Here is a 25,398-nt window from a genome sequence, read left to right on the forward strand (position 1 = left end):
TTTTCCTAAACAAAGAAAAAATTATTGAGAAGAGTGGCTTTGTTTCACATTTTTGCAATTTTTTTTAATGTCCTGGCTTAATAGAACATGGTTGGACCCTCATAGCTGCTTCTGCATTGAAGCTGATACGATATGATAAGACAATTTTGTGTTTTGATTTTTGACCAAAAGAAATGGAATCACTCTCCACTGAGACTTGATCTTTTTCCACCTAATATATCCTGGACCTTTTTTTTCATGTGTGGCAAACTATTCCTATTATATTTATGGCCTTCAACAAACAACCTCTCCTACTATTTACACCTTTGCCTAGTCCTCTCCAACATTGATGCTGGGCTTGGCAACGTGACCTGTTTTGGCCAATGGACTTTACTAAGCACGATGCCAGCAGAGGCTTAATAAGAGCCTGCACCCGGGGCATGTCCTCTTGAAATACTTCCTCTTAGAAAGTAGCCACCATGCTATAAAAGCTCAGGATAGACATCTGGATAAGAAGCCACATGGAGAAAGACCTTGGAGGACGAGAGCACATCTTGGGGATTTCAGCCTCAGCCAAGCTCCCAGATGAAAGCAGCTGCACAAGTGATTTCAGCTAGACTGATTTTAGCTATACAAAGGCAGAACTGCCCAGCTGAACCCAGTCAACCCATAAAATCAAGAGAATAATAAATCTTTGTTATTTTAAGCCACTAAGTTTTGGGGTAATTTGTTCCACAGCAACAGATAACTAAAACACCATAGAATACACATAGAGAAATTGGTCTTTCTGAAAAAGAGAAAAAACTTCTGAATATTACAACTTTAGCTAAACCTATTAAGCTATGGGTATTTCCCACTTTTTTTTAATTGTGAAATTTCGGTTGGACATTATTATTTGTCTGTCACCATGTATATGTGCCCCTTTACCCCTTATGCTCGTCCCCCAGCCCCCTTCCCCTCTGGTAACCACTAATCTGTTCTCTTTGTCCATGTATTTGTTTATCTTCCACATGTGAGTGAAATCATATTTTGTCTTTCTCTGTGTTTGTGTTTCTTTATGTTTGTCTTTCTCCGGCTTATTTCGCTTAACATAATACCCTCAAGGTCCATCCATGTTGTTGCAAATGGGACGATTTTGTCTGTTTTTATGGCTGAGTAGTATTCCATTGTATATATATATACCATATCTTCTTTATCCATTCATCAGTCAATGGGCACTTGGGTTGCTTCCATGTCTTGGCTATTGTAAATAAGCTGCAATGAACATAGGGGTGCATAAATCTCTTTGAATTGTTGATTTCAAGTTCTCTGGATAAATAACCAGTAGTGGGATAGCTGGGTCATATGGTATTTCTATTTTTAATTTTTGAGAAATCTCCATACTGTTTTCCATAGTGGCTGCACCAGTTTGCATTCCCACCAGCAGTGTATGAGGGTTCCCTTTTCTCCACATCCTCTCCAACATTTGTTATTTTTTGTCTTGGTAATAATAGCCATTCTAACAGGTGTAAGGTGATATCTCATTGTAGTTTTGATTTGCATTTCCCTAATGATGTTGAACATCTTTCCATGTGCCTGTTAGCCATCTGTATATCTTCTTTGGAAAAATGTCTGTCTGTATTCTCTGCCCATTTTTTGATCAGGTTGTTTGTTTTTTTTTGTACTTGAGTTGTGTGAGTTCTTAGATGTTTTGGAGATCAACCCCTTGTCGGATATATGATTTGCAAATATTTTCTTGCAGTTGGTGGGTTGTCTTTTCGTTTTGTTCCTGGCTTCCTTTGCCTTGCAGAAGCTCTTTAGTCTGATGAAGTCCCATTTGTTTATTTTTTCTATTGTTTCCCTTGCCCGAGTAGACGTGGTATTCAAAAAGATTCTTCTAAGATCAATGTCAAAGAGTATACTGCCTCTATTTTCCTCTAGGAGTTTTTCACGTCTTACCTTCAAGTTGTTATTCCATTTTGAGTTAATTTTTGTGTATGGCAAAAGATAATGGTCTACTTGCATTCTTTTGCCTGTGGCTGTCCTGTTTTCCCAACACCATTTATTGAAGAGACTTTCCTTTCCCCATTGTGTGCACTTAGCTCCTTTGTCAAAGATTAGCTGTCTGTAGATGTGTGTTTTTATTTCTGAGCTTTCAATGCTGTTCCATTGATCTGTGTGTCTGTTTTCATACCAGTACCATTCTGTTTTGATTACTATAGCTTTGTAGTATATTTTGAAGTCAGGGATTTTGAGGCCTCCAGCTTTGTTCTTTTTTCTCAGGATTGCTCTAGCTATTTGGGGTCTTTTGTTGCCCCATATGAATTTTAGGATTCTTTGTTCTATTTCTGTGAAGAATGTCATTGGGATTCTGACTGGGATTGCATTGAATCTGTAGATTGCTTTAGGTAGTATGGACATTTTAACTATATTTATTCTTCCAATCCATGTTCGTGGAATATCTTTTCATTTCTTTATGTCATCATCTATTTCTTTCAATAACGTCTTATAGTTTTCATTGTATAGGTCTTACACCTCCTTGGTTAAATTCAATCCTAAATATTTTATTCTTTTTGTTGCAATTGTAAGTGGGATTGTATTCTTGAGTTCTTTCTGTTAGTTCGTTATTAGAGTATAGAAATGCAACCGATTTTTGTAAGTTGATTTTGTACCCTGCATCTTTGCTGTAGTTGTTGATTATTTCTAATAGTTTTCCAATGGATTCTTTAGGGTTTCCTATAGATAAAATCATGTCATCTGCAAACAGTGAGAGTTTCACTTATTCATTGCCAATTTTATTTTTATAAAATAAATACGTTTTATTTGTTTTTCTTGCCTAACTGCTCTGGCCAAAACCTCCAGTACTATGTTGAATAAAAGTGGCAAGAGTGGGCACCCTTGTCTTGTTCCTGTTCTCAGAGGGATGACTTTCAATTTTTCCCCATTAAGTATGATGTTGGCTATGGGTTTGTCATATATGGCCTTTATTATGTTGAGGTACTTTCCTCGTATACCCATTTTATTGGGAGTTTTTAACATAAATGGACGTTGGATCTTGTGAAATGCTTTCTCTGCCTCTATTGAGATCATCATGTGGTTTTTATTCCTCATTTTGTTAATGTGGTGTATCACGTTGATTGATATGCAGATGTTGAACCATCCCTACATCCCTGGTATAAATCCCACTTGATCATGGCGCATGATCCTTTTAATGTATTACTGTATTTGGTTTGCCAGTATTTTGTCGAGGATTTTTGCATCTATGTTCATCAGCAATATTGGGCTGTAACTTTCCTTCTTTCTCTTGTCCTTGTCTGGCTTTGGGATCAGGGTGATATTGGCCTTGTAAAACGTGTTAGGAACTACTCTGTCTTCTTCAACTTTTTGGAAGAGTCTGAGAAGGACAGGTATGCAGTCTTCTTTGAATGTTTGGTAGAATTCTCCATAGAAGCCATCTGGTCCTGGACTTTTATTTTTGGGGAGGTTTTTGATTACTATTTCAATCTCTTTATTTGTGATTGGTGTAGTCAGATTCTCTATTTCTTCTTGATTCAGTTTTGGGAGGTTGTATAAGTCTAAGAATTTATCCATTTCTTCTCGATTGTCTAATTTGTTGGCATATAGTTTTTCATAGTTTTCTCTTATAAGCCTTTGTATTTCTGTGGTATCCATTGTAATTTCTCCTCTTTCATTTCTAATTTTATTTATTTGAGCCTTCTCTCTTTTTTTCTTAGTGAGTCTGGCTAGGGGTTTGTCAATTTTGTTTATCTCCTCAAAGAACAAGCTCTTAGTTTCATTGATCATTTCTGCTGTTTTTTTCAGTTTCAATTTCATTTATTTCTGCTCTAATTTTTTTTTTTTTGTGAGGAAGATCAGCCCTGAGCTAACATCTGTGCTAATCCTCCTCTTTTTTTTGCTGAGGAAGACCGGCTCTGAGCTAACATCTATTGCCAATCCTCCTCTTTTTTTTTTTTTTTTTTCTCCCAAAGCCCCAGTAGATAGTTGTATGTCATAGTTGCACATCCTTCTAGTTGCTGTATGTGGGATGCGGCCTCAGCATGGCCAGAGAAGCGGTGCATCGGTGCGCGCCCGGGATCCGAACCCGGGTCGCCAGTAGCGGAGCGCGCGCACTTAACCGCTAAGCCACGGGGCCAGCCCTATGCTCTAATTTTTATTATTTCCCTCCTTCTGTTGACTTTGAGCTTTGTTTGTTCTTCTTTTTCTAATTCTGTTAGGTGTAGTTTAAGATTGCTTATTTGAGTTTTTCTTGTTTGTTAAGGTGGGCCTGTATTGCTATGAAGTTCCCTCTTAGGACCGCTTTTGCTGTATCCCATATGAGTTGGTACGGTGTATTTTCATTTTCATTTGTCTCCAGACATTTTTTGATTTCTCCTTTAATTTCTTCAGTGATCCATTGGTTGTTCAGTAGCATGTTGTTTAGTCTCCACATATTTATCACTTTCTCAGCTTTTTTCTTGTAGTTGATTTCTAGTTTCATAGCATTATGGTCAGAAAAGATGCTTGATATGATTTCAATCTTCTTAAATTTACTGAGGCTTGCCTTGTTTCCTAACATATGGTCTATCCTTGAGAATGTTCTATGTGCAGTTGAGAAGAATGTGTATTCTGCTGTTTTTGAATGGAGTGTTCTATATATATCTCTTAAGTCCATCTGGCCTAGTTTTTCATTTAATTCCACTATTTCTTTGTTGACTTTCTGTCTGGATGATCTATCCATTGATGTAAGTGGGGTGTTAAGGTCCCCTACTATTTTTGTGTTGCTGTTAATACCTCCTTTTAGGTCTGTTAATAGTTGCTTTACGTACTTTAGTGCTCCTGTGTTAGGTGCATATATATTTATGAGTGTTATGCCCTCTTGGTGGAGTGTCTCTTTTATCATTATATATAGCCTCTCTTTGTCTCTCATTGCCTTTTCTATCTTGAAGTCTACTTTGTCTGATATAAGTATGGCAACGTCTGCTTTCTTTTGTTTGCCATTAGCTTGGAGTATCATCTTCCATCCCTTCACTCTGACCCTGTTTGTCTTTGGAGCTGAGATGTGTTTCCTGGAGGCAGCATATTGTTGGGTCTTGTTTTTTTTAATCCACCCAGCCACTCTGCATCTTTTGATTGGAGAATTCAATGCATTTACATTTAGAGTTATTATTGATATATGAGGGCTTAATGCTGCCATTTATCACTTGTTTTCTGGTTGTTCTGTACTTCCCTTGTTTCTCATCCTGTGTATTTCTGACTGCCAATTCAGTCTGGTGTTTCTCTATGATGGTTTTCTCAGTTTTCTCTTTATTTATCATTTGTGTCTCTGTTCTGACTTTTTGTTTCGTGGTTACCATGAGGTTTGTATAAAAGATCCCATAGATGAGATAGTCCATTTTCTGGTAGCCTCTTATTTCCTCAGTCTAAGCAGGTTTCATCCCTTCCCTCTTCCCCGTCTAAGTTATTATTGTCACAACTTATTCCACTTTTTATTGTGAGTTTGTGGTTAAAATGCAGTGATTACAGTTATTTTTGATGTTTTCCTTCCCTTTATATTTTTGATGTTTTCCTTCCCTTTATCTTTAATGTTATAATTGAGTGTTCGGTAACCTGTTCTGGTAGAGAGCTGCAATTTTCTGATTTTGTCTGTCTATTTATCTCCTTGCTCAAGGCTTGGTAAACATTTTCTTTTTTTTATTTTCAGGTATGAGGGCCTTCTTGATCATTTCCTGTGGGGGGGGGGCGTCTTGCGGCGATGAACTCCCTCAGCTTTTGTTTATCTGGGGAAGTTTTTAGTTTTCTATCATATCTGAAGGATATTTTTGCTGGATAGAGTATTCTTGGCTGCAAGTTTTTGTATTTCAGAATTTTGAATATATCATTCCACTCTCTCCTAGCCTGTGAGGTTTCTGCTGAGAAATCCACTGAAAATCTGATAGGGGTTCCTTTGTAGGTTATTTTCTTCTGTCTTTCTGTCCTTAATATATATATATATTTTTTTGGCATTGACTTTTCCCAGATTTACTAATATATGCCTTATAATTAGGAGTTCTATTAGCTTCTTTTACTTGTAATTCCAGCTCCTTCCCCAGGTTTGGGAAGTTCTCAGCTACTATTTCTTTGAACAAGGTCTCCGCTCCTTTCTCCTTCTCTTCTCCCTCTGGAGTACCAATAATCTTTATGCTGCATTTCCTAATTGAGTCAGATATTTCTCAGAGAATTCCTTCATTTATCTTTAGTCTGAGTTCTTTCTCCTCCTCCATCAGAAGCATTTCTATATTTCTGTCCTCTAAATTGCTAATTCTGTCTTCCATAATATCAGCTCTGTTATTTAAGGACTCCAGATTTTTCTTTATCACATTCATCATGTTTTTCATCTCCAACATTTCTGATTGGTTTTTCTTTATAGTTTCAATCTCTTTTGTGAAGAATTCTCTCTGTTCATTTATTTTATTCCTGATTTCATTGAACTGTCTTTCTGAGTTTTCTTGTAACTCATTGAGTTTTTTATGATAGCTATTTTGAATTCTCTGTCATTTAGATTATAAATGTCTGTGCCTTCAGGATTGATTTCTGGGTGCTTGTCATTTCCCTTCTGGTCTGGAGTATTAATATACCTCTTCACACTATTTGATGGAGTGGATTTGTGCCTTTGCATAGTGGTAGTATCTGGTTGCAGACTCCACCTACCATCACTCAAGGGGGTGGGGGAGGAGCTGTGTATTCTGAGCCTGCCATGATCCCTGGCAGCTGTACCTGTCCTTTGGAAGCTATGCTGACAGAGCCCATCTGTGTTTTCCTGCTGCCCACTACTGCTTTACACACTGTATGTGCCAGCACTCTGGTGGGGGTCCCTTGCTCTGGGCAACTGGCAGAACTGGTGCACCAGGCAGGGGGAGGGGTGCTTTCTTTCGCGTGTCATCCCAGGGGTGCTCCTGCTTTGCCCTTGCTATCTGCCCTCCTGGGCTGCTCGGCTTCACGAATACATCCCTGCAATTGCCTAGCCTCCTCGATGTGGAGTTTTCCCACAGGCTGGGGGACAGCGAAGGCGTTCCCACAGAGGATTGCTCCCTCCTCCCTCTCCTCTCACAGCCATGCAAGGTCCCACACCCTAGGTCGGGGGAGGGAGAGGATATCCCCTTATCTCCTTCCACTGCCTACTGGAGGGTCCAGCACCTCCCTTCAGATGTATGGCTATGTGGGTCTCTCAGACATCTATTGTGTTGGGTGAATGTCCTCTGTTGGTTTATGAATGTCCTTTTCGTTGTATCTTAGGGCGGAGAGTCTAAGGGAAGAGCTTACTCTGCCATAATGCTGATGTCACTCCTCAGCTATTTCCCATTTTTGAAACATTTTCTAGTCCTTTAACATGGTTGTTTCCAATTTTTGCTATTTGAACAATGCTGTGACAAACTTTCATGTATTTCTGCAAGTACTTCTATAGGATAGACTCACAGAAACAGCCTTGCTGGGTCAAAGGTTACTTGTGATTGAAATTTTGATAAATACTGCTAAATTGCCCTCCAAAAAAGATTATATCATGTTATACTTTCACTAGAGGAGATGAAAATGCCCATTTCCCTATGCCCTAACCAACTGTAGATATTATTAATCTTCTTAATTATTGGAATTTTATGGGCCAAAAAAGCCACAGTGCAGACTTCTATTTGCATTTCTTTGAAAATCTTTTCAAATGTTTATTGATTATTCTCTATTCCTTCTTCTGGGAATTGCCTATTCATATACTTTGCCTATTTTTCTTTTTCTTTTAAAGTGTAAAATGTTACAAATATTTTCCCAGTTTTGTCATTTGTCTTTTAACTTTTTTTTTTGGTACTTTTCACTATACAGAAGTTTTAAATTTTTATGTAATCAAGTCTGACAATCTTTTCCTTTAATACTGAGTTTTGTTTCATAAAATTTTTCTCCAACGTTTTCCTCTAGAGTTATTATAGTTTTTTTTGTGTGTGTGATAGATCTTTAATACTTCTGGATTTATTTTACACACACACAGTGTGAATCTAACTTATTCTCCCCAAATGAATAACCAATTATACCAACACCATTTATTGAATCATTTCCCACTGATAAGAATTGGTACTTCTAACATATACTAAATTGTCATATAGTTGGGTCTATTTCTGGACTCTATTCTATTTCAATGATCGTTTTGATTATTCCTGCCTCTGTACCACACTATTTTAATTACCATAATTTAAGTGCTTTATTGGTTAGAAATTTAATTAAGTGTACATTATAGCAAAATGCAAAGTAATAGTGACTTAAACAAGATAAAGTTTATATCCTTCCCACTAAAAATGAATGGGAAGAAGTTGGCAGTACAGGGCTGATATGGTGGCGGCTGTCTATTTTGCTCCACTATCCTAGCAAAATGGTTTCCATCCTCAAGGCTACTTCACATTTCAAGAAGGCTACTGTAGCCATCCTGCCCACATTCCAGGAAAGAGGATAGGAGGAAAAAGAATGCCCTCCTCCTTCCTTTTAAATAGACTTCCTTCCCTAAGCACCTTATAAACTTATACATACATCTCATTGGCCAAATTTAGTATTAATGGCCACACACAGCATTATGGGAGGCTAAGTAAAATCATCTTTAGCAGTCAGCTAAAATCATCACACACAGTCAGCTAAAAATTTGGGTTCTACTCCTAAGAAGCAAAACCCAAATATTTGTGAACAACCAGCAGTCTGTGCTACAAATGCATTTTGTTGTCTGATAGGGTGTAGTTTATGCTGCTATTATAAACGAGCTCATCTCTTTTTTATACTTCATATTTCATTCTTTGTAATCATAATTGCTTATTTCAAGTATTTAGGAAGGCCATTGTTTTCCTAGGTATTCTGTTTATTTAACTTCTAATGATCTTACTGAATTACTTATCCAGAGGTTTTAATAATTCTTCAGTCTATTATCTTAAATTTTCTAGATAGACAATCATATTAATCATAAATAACTGTCCCATCTGACACTTAAATTTTTTATTCTACCTCAATGTTAATCTCCAATTTAATCTTACCTACAAGAATTTTGCCATTCAGTTGGCATATCATATTTTCCATTTCAAACATTTTAAAATTACAGGTCTTAAAGTTTTCTGCTATGGATATGATAATAAAGAGATATTAGCACTGCTGCTAAGATGACAAACGGTTTCATAGAATGTTATTTTATGAAAAGATTCCTGAATTTTTCAAAAATAATCCAATCAGAAAAAAATATTAACCTAAATAGCTAATAAAACTATTTTCTTGTTTAGTTCATAACTAAATGAGAACTACCACTGCCACAGACAAATAACGTGTGCCGATTCATCCTCACCCCTCACATACTCAAACAGGCACAAACATTTTAATCATGCTATACACCTATACAAGCACATTCTTTTGACAGCTTGTTATCATGCACTTAATCTTAAAAGATAAAGCTGCACAGCAATTAAATGAAGATCATATACTTGAGTCTAAAAAATGAACTGGATAAAAAAGGATGGGGGAAACATGACTATATACAGAAAAAAATAATTTAGGTGCTTAAGGATTTTAAAATGTAACACAACCACCAAAGAAGTTAATGCCTCATTGGGCTGCATTAATAGGAGTTATTTAGGACAAGGAAGTTGAACGAGTGACACCTACAACACAACATGATATTCCAAGGATGCTGAAGAACAGCACAGGGAAAAGCTAGAACAGCAGCTGGCACCAGAGTTCTGTTTCCACCAATTATTCCAGTGTGACCAGACAAATATGGAAACTAAGGCTCAGAAAGTTTAAGTGACTTGACTGTTAAGTGACACTGAAGTGTAAAAAATAATAGCTGTCCTACCTACCACACATAATAGCTAGGAGGAGAAGTAAAACATGTGAAACCACTTTAAATTGTAGAATGATAAATGAACATAAGGTATCATTACCAGTATTGATTTGGGGAAATGCTAGTTAACAAATGATCTCTTTTTGAGGATAGATTTTATTATTTTTTATTTGTTAGGCTACAAAACTTATGAGAGTATGACAAAGTAATCTAAATTAAGTTTGTAAAAAAAAACTCAACTTCTTACCATACACAGAATTTAAACTGCTTAAGAAATTTTTCATAACCAGATTTCTCAACGCTTCTGTAGTTTTGTTTATGACTATTTCTATAATGAATTTGATATTGGGAACTTGATCAGGAACATAGCTCCCATTTCTAGAACATATTTGCAAGGCTGGTTGTATGACAGTTGGTCCTAAGGCTAAAAAAGTCAGATCTAACAAGTAAGTTTCAATTTAATGTAACCAATTCTTTACAGTCATTTGCCCCACTTATTTTGTTACTTAAAAAAAGAAGAAGAAAAGATCTATTCTTTGAAATCTCTGTAAAGTCCACAATTCTGAATTTCAGGCGTAGAAAAAAAGAACTTTAGAGATCTAGCCCACCCACCTCACACTAGGAAATCAAGGCATATACAGAGGTTAAATACAAGATCACTCTCTTAGTTAGTTACAGACATACTACCAGAATCCCAACTCCTGGCTCCCTCCAATTACACATCATATTGTCATTGTAGAGTACAATCACGGAAAATAGGAAGACCACTGTATTACTTCATTAAACCAGGTAATTGCAAGTATAAACAGTTTAGGTAGTGCTTCCTAAACTGATGGTATAAGAAAACTATTCTGAAAGATATTAACACTTGTACTGAAGAAGAAAAGGCATTCCCCATGAAAATTTAACTATTCCAGAAAGTTAAAGTTTTCTTTCTTTTTTTAATCAAAGTGTTACTGCATAAAATTGGAGTTCTCTTGCCCGATACACATAAACAAGCCAATTCATTACGGCATCAGACTTTGGGAAAAGAGATCAGCTTTGTTCTGCAAGATCGATCTGCAGGGAGACAGGGGGCATGTGCCCTCAAATCTGTCTCCCTGATTCAGGATTTGAGGTGAAATTTAAGAGGTTAGGGAGAATAGGCTGGCACACAGAAATGCTGGCAGGAAGGTTTTGATTGGTGGGCTTCAAGCATTTACGGTAACATTCTAAACATTTATGATAAGGCTCTAATCATTTATGATGAGGTTCTAAACTTTTATGATGGGGTTCTAAACATTTATGATGAGGTGGGGAAGGAATTTTAATGCTGGATCTTCCTGAATGAGGGACCCCTCACTTCTGATAAGAGTCCAACTTTTAAATTCCAGTCATATCCCAGTCTTTTGGTTCTGTGGGGAGGAGAATCTTTCATCCCGCAGTCATTTCAGGTCAAGATTTCTTCTTCTGCACACGCTCTGGCTACACGACTTTGCAAATTTTCTGAAAGGCAATTCTTAATCACTCTGCTGATAAGAGATGGGGTCAATTGAACTGGTCCTGGAGGGCCCATAGTCAAAAAAGGACTTCTGAGAGCCTTTAATATGCTAAATCTGTGTTATGAATTTCTAAGAAAGGCATTTAGAATGAAATATTTTCCCAAGTGTATTTGACCATGGGATCCTCTACTGTGCAGACACAACTGGCATCATTGGGAATAGAGTCTGGAATCACTTAGTGTGAGTCAAATGTGTCATACACAGCAATGATAGATGTCCAGGGATAATATTGTGATAATGGCCAACATTCCTCAGGCACTTACATGTCCAGCGCTATGCTAAGTGCTTTATGGGAATTTTCACTTAATCCTCAGAGTCTTCCTAACTGGTGAATTAATATAATCTCCATTTCACAAAAAAGGAAGCTTAAGCTTAAAGAAATAACCTGTCCAAGGTCACACACTAGTAAGTCATTGAGCTAGAGTTAGAACCCAAGCAGCCCAACTCCAGAGTCCCCATTCTCAATCGCTATTCATGCTATCAACAATCCCTACCCTCCAGCACATAATGGTTCAAAGATTATAATGTGCTGTCTCATGAATAATTTATTCTTTTATTCTTTTCTTCTTCCTAATATTTTCATTCTAAATTAAAAACTAGAATATTTTCATTCCAAAATAAACTGGCAGGGGAAAACAAATCACATGGGTGATTCTGCTGGGCAGCCAAGTTGAGAACTATAGGGTTAGAGAAAGAACATGGCAGGGTAGTGGAGTGAAAGTCTTCTGTTAGACCTAGCTCTGACACTTGTTAGCCCATGACTCTGAGGAAACTCTTGGTTTCAGTACTTTTCTCAACAACTGGAATGAAGGAAAAGAAAAGAGGTGAAAAGGAGAGGTATTTACCACAGTGACTACAGACTGTTAACAAGGTGCTCCAGACTGTATGAACGTGACTGAAGTTTAAATTCCAAAATTAAATTAAAATTCTTACTTGCCGATAAGCTAGAGGTTTTTGTTGTTTGTTTTGTTTTGCTTTATGGCAAAAACAATCTTTGTTTTAACTCTGAGACTGAGACCTTTATTTAGTTTCCTAGTTAATTTAGTTCACCCTATTCTCAGAACTCTGGTGAACTACTTCCAAATGATAAAAAAGCAAGTGTTCTGCTCTTGTATATGTTCAAAATTTTCTCTTTTAGCAAAGTATCTCAAAACACTATAAAAGAGTTGACTAAACACAGCACTATTTGATACATGACCCAAATTAAAAAATGACAAGAAGAAACAAATGGTAACAAATGCATATATATTTAGCTTATAGACAAAGTATGTAATGAAAAACACTGAAAATGGCTGTGGCAACTCAGTATGACTGGTTGATATCAGAGGGCATGGCAACAATCAAAGCAATAGGCATGAGCCAAAAGACACATTGTGCTGCCTCTGTTTTTTATAACACAGGCAAAGTAATGTTGCTAAGATTATGTACAAGCAATTAGTTCAAATTAACATCATATTAAAAAGTATTTTATTTAATCTTCCTCTTCCATTTTCTACTTTGAAAAAGTAACCAGGTCTATTGGCGGAGGCTCTTGAACACTTAAGAATACACTTTCTCCTTGCCAAACCAAACAAATTCAATTGAACTAAATAATGGACAAACTGCTTGCCATTGCCTATATTGTGGGGGAAGTGGAAGGAGCCAAATAGTTATTACTTCTCCATTAAGCCATCCAAATTTCTCTTTTCCATGTCTTGCCTGGAGGAAACATAAAAAGTTTTAAGGTTTTGGCACTGAGTTTGGCAAACTGTTCCTTAGGGATAGGCAAATAAGGTATTTGAGATTTTGCTACATCCAAGCATACAAGCCACCTGTATTAGGTTTGCTAGGGCTGCCATAACAAAGTAACACAGACTGGGTGGCTTAAACAACAGAAATTCATTTTTTCACAGTTCTAGAGGCTAAAAGTCCAGACCAAGGTATCAGCAGGGTTGGTTCCTGCTGTGAGCCGTAAGGAAAGGATCTGTTCCAGGCCTTTCTCCTTGGCTTGTAGCCATCTTCTCCCTGTGTCTTCACATGGTCTTCCATCTGTACAAGTCATGTCCAGATTTCCTCTTCTTATAAGGACTCCAGTCATATTGGATTAGGGCCCACCCTAATTACCTCTGTAAAGACTCTATCTCCAAATATGGTTACAGTCTAAAGTACTGAAGAAGGGAAGAGAGAAATGTTAAGAGAACTAAATTCCAATTGACTTGCAGGTTGGGTTGATGTCTTAGGGTGAGTCACTGCCCTTCCATAAATTGGAATGAGCCTCTCAACCATTAATGAAGTCTGCCAATAGAGGCTCAGATGTTCAGTTAGAAAACGGTGGGGGCAAAGGGAGGGTGCAATGAGAAAACGCAAGTAAACACAGTTAATGGTGGTAACGTGTACTGATAGAGCCATAATAATAAAAGCAACAGATCTTGACTGTACTACAAAATTTTACTTGATTCTTCTCAATCAGAAACTTAGTGGATCTTATTAATACAGCTGTTTTTCTTGATTTAAAAAATTATAGTAACCAGAGCGGAAATAAATAGTTCAGTATGATCATGTTGCTTTATATTAACTGGGGTAACAGTCAATTTGTTTTAGCAGAGGCTGAAATATAAAATTATTTTTACAATAAAGGTTTCAATAATATTAAGTCTTATACTAGTATAACAAAATGTAACTTAGACATTGCTTTGCAGCTGAATTTGAAGCTAAAATTAGTACAGCAAAAATTTCTATCTTGGTTCCTCCCAAAGTGCTTGAAAGTCCGGTAAGAATGTTTAATCCCTAAAGTAGTTCAAGCATTTGTTTTTCAATTATGCATTGTTTCTGAAAAAAGTGTTTATAACAGAAAACTAAATATCTGTTTGACTCCTTTCGTCAATAACTAATCCCTGATTGACAGAATTCAAATTCAAAAAATAACATTACAATAAACTCTGGAGCTTTATAATCTAGTGACATGAAAAGTCTCTGCCCTGACTACCATCTTGTGACCAGCTCAGTAGGAATTCCATGAAGAGGCTGGCCTTTCTGAGGTGCTACCTAAAATTGTATAACATAGTCGAAGTTCTCATAGCGAAAAGAACAAGCTTTACTCTTACTTTTCTTGACCATCACCTTTCTTTCCCCTCAACCTATCATTATCATGAATAAAAAGAACATCTCATCTTCAAATAAAAGTAATTGTTAAAAATTAAATAGTACACATATGGTAGAGGAGCCTATTGAAATGGATCCTTTTATAAAACATTTTAAGTAGAAAATATAGTTAACAAATTACAGTAAGTATAACTAAAATTTCTCTCCTACTCCTTTCTATGAGGAGAGGAATCCCACCTTATTCCCTTTTACAACCTCCCCAAGTGTTTTAACACAGCTCAATAAATAGAAGTAACATGGCATAATAAAAAGAGTCCAAAAAACTCATGCCCACTTTCCATCAAGTTACTTAAACATTCTAAGTCTCAGTTTCCACAACTGTCAAAAGTAGGTGATAACATCTACATTACAGGAATATTTTAGGAATTAAAATTAATACAAATAAAACACTGGCACACCATAGATATTCAATAACCATATAGCTCTAATTATTATTAACAAAGTATTTATCAATTGGAAATTAAGAATGCACGTCAGAATCTTACAGTTCCTGAAAGAGGGAATGGGGGAGGAATGAGAGGGAGGCTTCATCAGATTCTAATGCTCTCCAGTTATTTCCATCCTTATTTATTCTTCACTGATTAACGTCCTGATTAGTAGCCTAATCTACTGCCACTGCCTCCAATTATTTCCCCAGCTTAACCCCCTTTACAGTAGTATATATTTGGTTCTCATCATATACTCTCTATGACCTTATAAATGACAAATGTATTGGCTCTGTCTCAATACTCATTCTTTCTCTTTAACTTTGCCACAAGCATCTTCCTTCCTGAAACTTTACTATGAAGACCTCACTGACTTCGGTATTCTGGTTGTATCACCCATGGAACCATTCTTCTGACTTTCTGTACTTCTCTAACAGTCTATTCAATTTGCACATTTCTACCTTCTTTACTTAGTTGATACTTCTCTCGCTATCCATTTCTAAAATACTTTCACCTTCCTTTCAGTCTCCTTATCAGGACTCCTTTTAAGTTTCATAATTCCCCCAAAATAGTCTCTCCCTGTTCTAAATTACTAAAGTGTACACTGCTTTGGGGGCTGCGTTGTCACTCCGTCCACCACAGGGATATCTATGGATTAACAAATCAGCAGGAACCTTGAAATTTAGATCAAAAGGGTATCTATGTGCCTGGTAAGTTTACAGGGGCCAGGCTGGCAACTTTTTATGCTCCTCATAGGCAGAGGTGGGTAGTACAGCATGTGTATGTTGATTAGAACCAATACCCTAACTGAATTAACTAAATGTTATTTACATTTAAAGGGGGGGGGACGCAGAAGAACTCAAAAAGATAAAAACAGAGTTCATAAATGCTCGCCAAATTTAAACACTTTTAAGGCTTACATTATTCTCTTAAATTTCCAAGCCTATAAGTCAACTCTGTAAAAGAGTAAATGCAAATATTTCAACAGCTGAAACGTCAATTTTCATAGTACAGTTTAAGAACTCATATACAATGTTTTCATTAAGTCAAGCGAAAATAACTGAATGAATCCTTATGCATTTATATGAGAAAGCAACTAATGTTCATCAGCTACTCAAAAGACTCTTTGTTCAAGAAAACACACACCAAAGAAATACCACTTAACATTTACTACTAAAAGGCTACATGAAGCCTTGACAATGACAAATATTTAAACTAGAATGGAAAAGTACTGTTTCCAAAACTCCTTGATCTCTCAAATGTGTTGCACTTAACATAACATTCTTTACAAGGTACAAACAGGATTCAGGAATGCAAATTGATCTTGAACACCAAATAAATTAAAATGTGAATTATATAAAGTGCATTACACAAATAGCATCCCATTCTCATTCTGGGATCTTATATCATAATCATACTGGGTGTATTCGTTAAAACAGCAGAAGATACGATATCAACACAGAACAAACAAGCAAAAATTATGATTGGCTTACCAAAAACTGAAATTAATTAGGCAAAGAGGAAAACACTTAATAAGACATTCAAATAAAATGATTAAATTTACTTCTCAGTAATAGAGAATACAGGAAGAGTCCTGATTAGGAAAAAATTAAGGTACTGATTAAAAAACATGAGTTACGTCTACAGGTAGGAATTGGGTTTAAACTCTCTCTCTACCCCTAACTAGCTGTTGATCTTGAACAAGTATCTTAACCTCTTTGAGTCTCAGTTTCTTTACCTGTAAAATAAGGATAATAACACTTATAAAGTTGTGCACAGATTAAATGAAATTAATTATGCAAAGTACTTAGAAAGTAGCACACACTAAAATATCAATAAATTGTATTCAATCCAAAAAGATCTAGACATTTTTATAGCTAAACTATGTCAGATCTTCAAAGAAGAGATTAATTGCCAGAGCACACAAAAAGATGGAAAGCTTCTCTCTCTCTTTTTTTTTTTAATTTCACAATGCTAGCATATTCAGAAACCAAAACCTGAAGAAAGTAATAGAAAAGGAACACTAAAACTCAATCTTACAGAGCAATCAAATCTAACACTATTTTAAAGAGGTATGCTATTAACAAGTTGCCTGCATCCAAAAGAAAGCAATTGTTTAGTGAAATCTACTAGGAAATCTTCTAATATAATTTATCAACCAATAGGTAAAAGAAGAAAAACCATATGATCATCTCAATGTATATTATGAGGGTATGTGATCAAATTTAATATCTTTTTGCAATTTAATCTCAAGTCCAAAAAAACGGAGTAGAAGACTATTTCCTTAACATGCTAAAAAAGTTGTCAAAAAGAATACACAACTGTGAAACCCTAAAGGCATTCTCATTCAAATTAGAAATGAGCCAAAGATGCTCACTATTCACTATGATAATTTAACATTATTCTAGACGTTCTGATCAATGTAATTTAAAAGAAGAAATAAGGATTAAATATTGGCAAAAAGATAAAATTATCATCATTTACAAATGCTATAACTGCCTTATTACAAAATCCAATAAAAACTATTAGAATTAAGAGTTTCATAAGATGACCAGTTAGAAAACAGTATACACAAACTACCAATTTTTCTATTTTCCATCAGGAAGATGTAATCTTCTTTAAGGTACAGTGAAAAAAGATTTCATTCACAATAGCAACAAGTTTTAAAATATTCAAAATTAACTTTAAAAATAGGCAGAACCACATGAAGAAAACTATAAAACAATGAATCATAAAAGATGACTTGAAGAAATGACAAAAATATTATAGAGATATCACAACTACCTCTAAAAAATTAATTTAGAAATTCCAGTGGGGTTCTTTTCCAATTTTAACTGAATTAAAGGTAATCTGAAAAAAAAAATATATGAGAAATACTGGAAAATGTTTTGAAAAAGATAATAGGAATTCACACAACCAGATAGTAAGATATATTAAAAAGTTACAGTAATTAGGACTGTTCAGAATTACTGGAGAAAAAATAAATAGCCCAATGAAAGCTGAATAGAAAACCTAGAAAAAATTATATATATATAACAGCCCCTGGTTATTATCAGTCCAAGACTTTTTTTGTAATAAAAATGGTTTCTTTTATCGTGTCATGGTACTCTTAAATCCCTGCCTTTTAAATTGCCATTTTAGAGACTTTCCTTTCTCACACACAAGGTGTTCTTTAAGTTTTCGCAGGACTGTAAGTGCATGAGCAAGTGTATCATCATTATGATGTAATGACTTGGTTCATTAGCATTATTAGAGACACAGTATTTCATATATATATGAAATGATTTGGTATATAATAAAGATGACATTTAAAACCTCTGGGAAAAGATAATTGTTCAATAAATAGTATTAAAATAATTGACTTGCCACTTTACAGTAAAATACATTCCAAATAGATTAAAGATAAAAATGTTTTTAAAAACCGTGAAAGTAATATAAGGAAACAGAGATGAATGGTTATATAATTTGGGAATGTGAGAAGGCCTTTCTAAGCAGGCAGATAACCATAAAGGAAAATCTGATAGACTTAACTACACTAAAAATGTTAAAAATCTGTTTAAAAAGAAAAACTCACACCAAAAGCAAAATTAGGATGCAAATAACTAACTGGAGAAATTATTTGCCATGTAATTTGACAAAGTTCTAACAGTTTTATATACAAAGAGCTCTCATAACTCAGTTTTTATAAATTTCCAACATTATAATAAACAAAGGACACTAATACACAATTCACAAAAGAAATACAAATATTTAATGTCACCATCAAATTAAAAAATTCATAGAAGATACAACTTTTCATGTCAAAATGGCAGTTTTTTAATTGCTTGTGCTGAATATAGAGAGATTGCTGGCATTCTCAAGCACAATTAATAAAAATGAATATTACTTAAACCTTTCTGGAAGGGAATCTATTAATATCTATCAAAAATAATTAAAATATGCATAACTCGACTTCAGAACTTATCCTAAGGAAACAAAGATATGGGAAGTGACAAATCTCTCAAGAAGCTAACTGCTATACTATTCATTCAAAATTTTTGGAAAGAGCCTAAATTTTCAACAACAGAAACGCTGGTTAGGGCCGGCCCGGTGGCTTAGCGGTTAAGGGCGCGTGCTCCGCTGCTGGCAGCCCCGGTTCGGATCCCGGGCGCCCACCGACGCGCCGCTTCTCCCGCCATGCTGAGGCTGCGTCCCACATGCAGCAACTAGAGGGATGTGCAACTATGACATGCAGCTATCTACTGGGGCTTTGGGGGAAAAATAAATAAATAAAATTATTAATAAAAAAAAAGAAACGCTGGTTAAATAAACAATGGTAAATCCATATGCTGGAATATTACACACATTTAAAATGATGTTATGTTGTAAAAGAATAATATTTTATTGACTTGGGTGAGCATTCATTCAATTAAGCGAAAATAAACTAGTGACAAAACAGCATGGACAAAAAAAAACATATCAGTGTGTACAATACAGTTTCTTTTTGTTAAAAAAAAAAAAAAGTAAATACCAAAAAGGGCCTACAAGGATATTCACCAAAGTATTAATAATGATTATCTCTGGGTGGAGGCATTATAAATGTTATTTATCATTTATGCTTTCCTGAATTTCTAAATCATCCTACAATTATTATGTATTACATTAGTAATTAAGAAAATACAGAATGTTTACAATATTGCTGTGACTATAGCAACAACAGTATCCAAAATCATGCTAACATTGACATTTCCATTCTTTTAGGCTGCACCAAAATTAGGGACGCCTGTCCGCTCTAGATCATATCATACTTCGATACTTTAATCACAATGAAGAAATTTTCAGAACTCTAAGAAACAACCAGACAAAAATTTTCACTCCACCTTTGTTTATGATCAAGTACAAAGTCAAATAATAATTATATATTAGTCATTCTGCTTTCAGCCCCCCGCCAAAGGTTAGAATCAAGAGTGAGGAAGAAGCCCTGGATCTCATAACCAGTATGGCTCAGCTTTTACCTACATCCAAATCTTGAGCCACAAATCTTTTTTAAAAAGTGGATGGGAGAAATATAGGTATTATCTTTCTCAGGATAGAAAGTGTGGGCTTTCTACAACTTCTAATCACAATTCTTCTCTGTCTCATTTGGGAGACAGAGGAATGATTTTCTCCTCCAATGTATTTAAAAGGCATACACCCAAAAGGCAAGCAAGCAGGATTCCTTCTGAGCAAAGATGCTTTAAACAGGAGATTTTCAAATGTTAAATGTTCTCTTTCCTCAGTGCAGATATGCAGCCTAACTCTAAGAGGGCCAAAAAGACTCTGGCAGTATTTGGCTCTGAACAATAAGCAAGAGTCAAACTGTTAATTCCATCTGCTCCCCTCCAAAACATGACAAAGCACTACCTGCTGGTACCAGGGGTCTCAGGCTCCATTTAAGGGGTTTTCCTGAGGGGCATCCATTTTTACAATACTAAGATGCTCTCTAATTTTTGTGAGGACTTCAGAGAACTAATTTTGATACAACATGATGACAACTTTGATGCTGATAACAAAGAAATATACTATCTTTACCATCACATTCTTTGTTAGAGATGATGTTCCAGAATTGTCTTCCTTTCTTATTGGTCAAAGCTCTGAATTCCATCCACTTCTATCTCCTCAGGGACTTAGTTCCAATACATACCTCACCTTTCCTGAATTTCCTACTTCTCGCTTTCCTAATGCATGTAAAGAAACGAACATAACATTTCTTCAACCTGTATCCCTCTGCAGTGGTTTTCAACCATGCTTGCATACTGGAATTACCCAGGGATCTTTAAAATACCTATGCAACAGCCAGCTTTGGTGGGCTAGTGGTTAACGTTTGATACTCTCACTGCCCTGGCCCAGGTTCAATTCCTAGTCAGGGAATTGCACCACCTGTATGTTGGTTTTCATACTGTGGTGGCTGCTGTGTTGCTGTGATGCTGAAAGCTATGCCACTGGTATTTCAAGGGTCACCCATGGTGGACAGATTTCAGCAGAGCTTCCAGATTAAAACAGACTAGGAAGAAGGACGTGGGCACCCACTTCCAAAAATATCTATGCAACTAATCTATAGTAATAGAAAGTAGATCAGTGGTTTCCTGGGGGATGAGAGGGAGAGATTACAAAGGGACATGAGGAAACTTTTGGAGGTGATTGATATATTCTATTATTTTGATTGTGGTGATGGCTTTACAAGTGTAAACATATGTCAAATGTTAAACTGCACACTTTAAATATGTTTAGTTTATTATATGCCAATTATACTTCAATAAATCTGTTGAAACAAATACCGATGCCTGGGTTGCATCCCATTCCCAAATTGGTATGGGGGTTCCCTCCGGAAATCAAGATTCTTAAAAGCTCCCCAGATGATTATAAATTTGCAGCTAAGATTGAGAACCACTGCTCTATAGCTATCATTTTCTCCCTTGTTTACTTCGGTTTTCTTGAAATGCCTCCCTCAATCATGTCTACTTTATCATCACCCATTCTTTCTCAATCTTCTGAAGACTGCTTTCTGAACCACGACTCAGCTAAAACTGTATTTGTTAAAGTCACCTATGAACTCCTGACAAATTCACTGGCCCCTGGAGTCCTCTCCTTACTTGACGCCTCTATCCAACATTCAAAATTGTTGACCCAGTCCCTCCCTATTTGAAAATCTCTCCACCCTTAGCATCTCTCCTGATGTTCTTCCTACCTTTCTAACTACTACTCTTTCACACTATTCTTCTATCTACTTCTGCTTTTTATCAGTCTGTTCTCTGGCTGCTGCTTTTATCGTGCTAAAGACTTTCCCTGAGTCATTTCAACATAACCAAATCAATACAGCTTCAATTCAACCCCCAGTCTTCTCTCAAATCCTGATTTCTTTTATAAGTTCCACATCCATAGATCCAAACATCTATCAACATCTTCACTTGAATGCTCCACAGCTTCCTCAAATTCAGAAAATCCAAAATAGAATTTATCATCTTCCCTGCATTTCTGTGTTCCTCATTTCCAATCAATGGAACCAAGTCAAATCCTCAGGGTAATGATTTCTCCTTCTTTCTTCCCAAAGGTGATAGGACCTGTCACATTCTACCTCACTCTGCCAGAGTGAGGGTCTAAAACACAAATCCATTAAATGGCTTCTTCTTCATCACCTTCGATCCAATCTCTTTAGCTAAGGATACAATGCCCTGGTCTGGCCTTCTACCACCCTCAATATGCTCATCTTCCACGATTTGCCTATCTAACTCCTGCATTCAAGTCATGTCAATGTCCATGTTATTGACTTTGGACTTGTCATTGACAATGACTTCTCTAAACTGCCTTGGTTTCTCAAGCCTCCTTGCCTTCTCACTTACATTCTCCTCTTGGAAAGTTATTCACTCACCTCCTGCACTTGGCAAAATTATATCACACTTCAAAATTCTACTGTGTGCTCCTGACACTACCTACATCCAAGCTGAGTTAGCCATCTCCTACTCTGCTCCCTTACTACACTAGGCATATCTCTATTCACACTTATTACATGGTATTATAATTGTTACTTCACTTATCTGTCTTATACATTAGACAGTAAATTCCTTGATGACAAGAGCTATGACATTCATTTCTGTACCTGTAGTACCTATTCAGCCTGGGGCAGTGCAAAATAAATTTGTTTGACATAATTTCAATTATTTACAAAACGTAAATTTGATACCCCCAAAATGGTCTTGATATAACATTTTTTAAACATTTCTTAATTTCATTATAAAATAAATATCAGGCAACAGGATCCTGAATAAAACAGTTGACTATAAGATATATTTAAACTCTGCCAAAATGACACCACTCTAAAAAGTGCAACCAAGAGCAGATTTCATAAAATAGAAACACAACAAAGAAAGGAAGCATAGCGGGGATAATATGCTGACCTAGCTAACGCTACATCTGGGTTTCCACCATCTAGATAGTGTTAATGCTGATAACTAAAAGGGTTTATAATACCTCTATGGTAATAATTGTAGGAAATCAAAAAATGATAAAATAAGCCAAATTCAGAATTTGTTTTCTGAATACGTGATGATTTTTCCCCCTTGCCACTTTGTTTAAATGAATTATTTGAAAAACTGACTTTAAAGCTACTATTCATTGGCCAAGCAGATCCTAAAGATTTTTTTTCTTTCTTGCCTTTCCCTGCACTTCAAAAATATGGTGCTTTGGACTAATATTCATCTTGTAAATCTTAAAATGTATTAACCTAAAGAAAAAATGCTTAGAAATGGGGGGGGGGGCTGTGTCTGTGGACGTTAGGAGAAAGCTCTTACCGAAAACAAGGCTCCCAGGACTATCGCGTTGACTCAAGGTTACCCCGATCCTTATGACTTTATGCAGATAAGATTTTAAACGCTGAAAATTTCAAACTGTGAAGTGTTACATGAACCAAAGACGTGGCACACCTGCACCAAAAACTACTATGTGACCCAAAGGACAAATAATTTGCAAAAGGACCGCTTGGCCCTACAGCCTGTAGAACGGTCTCTGAGATAACTAGCAGCTGCCGGGGGAACAAACTCCCCCTACCTGAAGAGCGGAGCGGCTGCCCAGCGTGTGATAGTGTATCCGAGAGCCGATTCTGAACAGTACGAAACCACTAGAGCAAAATTAAAATTTTCAGGAATGTCTAAACTCTGAGGGTACAAAGCACACATGTGCACGCTAAAGGGCAGATAACCCAGTTTTGCAGAAGCGTGCAAACTTGGGGTCTTTGAATGCAACAATTTTCACACAAAACCCCGACGATCCTCGAGTATGTTAAAATCAGCCTCAGGAGAGGAATAACTCATAGAAAGAAGGGGCAAGGGCTGTAATATCCAAGAAAGGAATCGTGGCTGCTTTCTGAATCTCTCCGCCCCGCGGGGAACCAAAGACCGAGGGGAACGCTGCTTTCAAAGACGAGGGGGGTCGACGGTGACCATTTTGGCCACTAGACTGGAGTGAGAGGGAGGGAGTGGAAGTGGTGGAAGAGGCCAGGCCGGAGCATCAGCCGCGGCGGGGTGGGGGTGTGGGCTCCCCCCGCCACCCCAGGCCGACCCCGCAGAGACGCGGCCGGTGGGGCCGAGGCGGTTGCACCAGGTCACGCCGGAGTCTGGACCGCTCTTCGCCGAGAAGGAGACAGTCCCGAGTCCGCGCGCACAAAGCTGCCGCCGCCCAGGCAGCAGGCGGGCTGCTCCCAACTTCGGGGCCAGCAGCCGCCAGCCGCAGCCCACTCACCCGGCCGGCAGCTCGAGCCCCCCGGACGCCCCCCTCGCCCAGTGCCGTCTCGAGCCCACCCGCGGCGCCTCGCGCGGGAGCCGTTACCCCGACGAAGCCGCCGCCCCGGTGACAAAGTCCCGGTCCCCTCCCCGCCGCCGCCTCGCCCCGGCTTCTCCCTGACAAAAAAAGTTATCAGTCGCCGGCAGCCCTGGGGGCCCGGAGTGGGTGGCTCGGCCGGACTCACCAGAGTGACTCCCCGAGCTCCACGTCCAGAACCTCCACTTGTCTAGCTCGCAGCGACAGCGACGGCCGCTGCTCGGCTTTCTCCTGAGTAGCAGCACCACCTGCCCCCCTTCTTCCTAGCAGAACGGGTCCCGGCGAGCCATCTTCCCCCTCCGCTCACTGACTGACAACCCAGCCCCAAGAGCCGCCACGGCCGCCAGCCGCTCTGACAGGCACAACTAAGGACCCGTCCCCAGGCAGCCAACCACCACCGCCCCACGCCAGTTCGGCCTATCGCCGTCCTCTGGGGCGGGACCAGAACAACTTCTCCGCCAATGAGAATCTTCCATGAGGTGGGAGGGAGGGCGCCTTCGGTGGGCGTGGCCTGAGCAATGGGCGTGGTCCGGATGCCCAAGGGGAGATGATTGACTGTAAGATTTTTGGCATCTGCTAGCTGACAGTGATCAGTGAAGGTCTCTTAGACTCTGAGCCATTAGGATTTATGGCCCTCTCAGAAGAAAATAAGCCTTTCAGAGTGATGTTACCCATAATCACAGAAGAGAAACTAACTGATGTTTTAATTTCTTGGTCAGGAGGATTTACTTCCCAGTAATTCGATCTTAAGTAATATCAAAATCTTATCAAATCCTAGGAGGAAAAATGTACGTTTTTGCAAAATGGTAATAAAAACGCTTCCCACCTTATTATATCATTGCTTTTGGCCTTAGCCTGGAAAAAGTCAAACACAATTCTCCAATTCTCTTTCCATGGGTTCTTTTTCTCTCCATCTTCTCTCCCTACTCTTCTCTCAAACACACACTAAACATTTTGTGTAACGACTGGAACCTAAACACAACCGAACCAGCTCCTACATATAGTCCCTCTGTTTTTGTCTTTCTCAGCTCCTCCTACCACACCCCTCTCAAGTCCAATAAGAATTAATTAGAAGAAAAATGGACCTTCAACCTGGAAGACAGGAAGTCATTCTCTTCTCAAACGTGCCAAACACATAAATAACAAGCACATAAACAAGAAAATACATTAC

General features: G+C 37.5%; 1 protein-coding gene across 2 annotated transcripts in view; it reads right to left on the reverse strand.

Annotated features, from left to right (window-relative positions):
* The window catches only part of HYCC1 (hyccin PI4KA lipid kinase complex subunit 1), a 95,597-nt gene extending 71,049 nt beyond the window's left edge, over positions 1-24,548 (reverse strand). For both annotated transcript variants that reach the window (XM_058527085.1, XM_058527094.1), the window contains exon 1: positions 24,376-24,548. The gene's annotated coding sequence lies outside the window, so the exon portion shown is untranslated. The remainder of the gene's footprint in view (positions 1-24,375) is intronic.
* Between the last annotated feature and the right edge of the window lie 850 nt (positions 24,549-25,398).

Source organism: Diceros bicornis, chromosome 3 (assembly GCF_020826845.1).
Source record: "Diceros bicornis minor isolate mBicDic1 chromosome 3, mDicBic1.mat.cur, whole genome shotgun sequence".
NCBI lineage: Eukaryota > Metazoa > Chordata > Mammalia > Perissodactyla > Rhinocerotidae > Diceros > Diceros bicornis.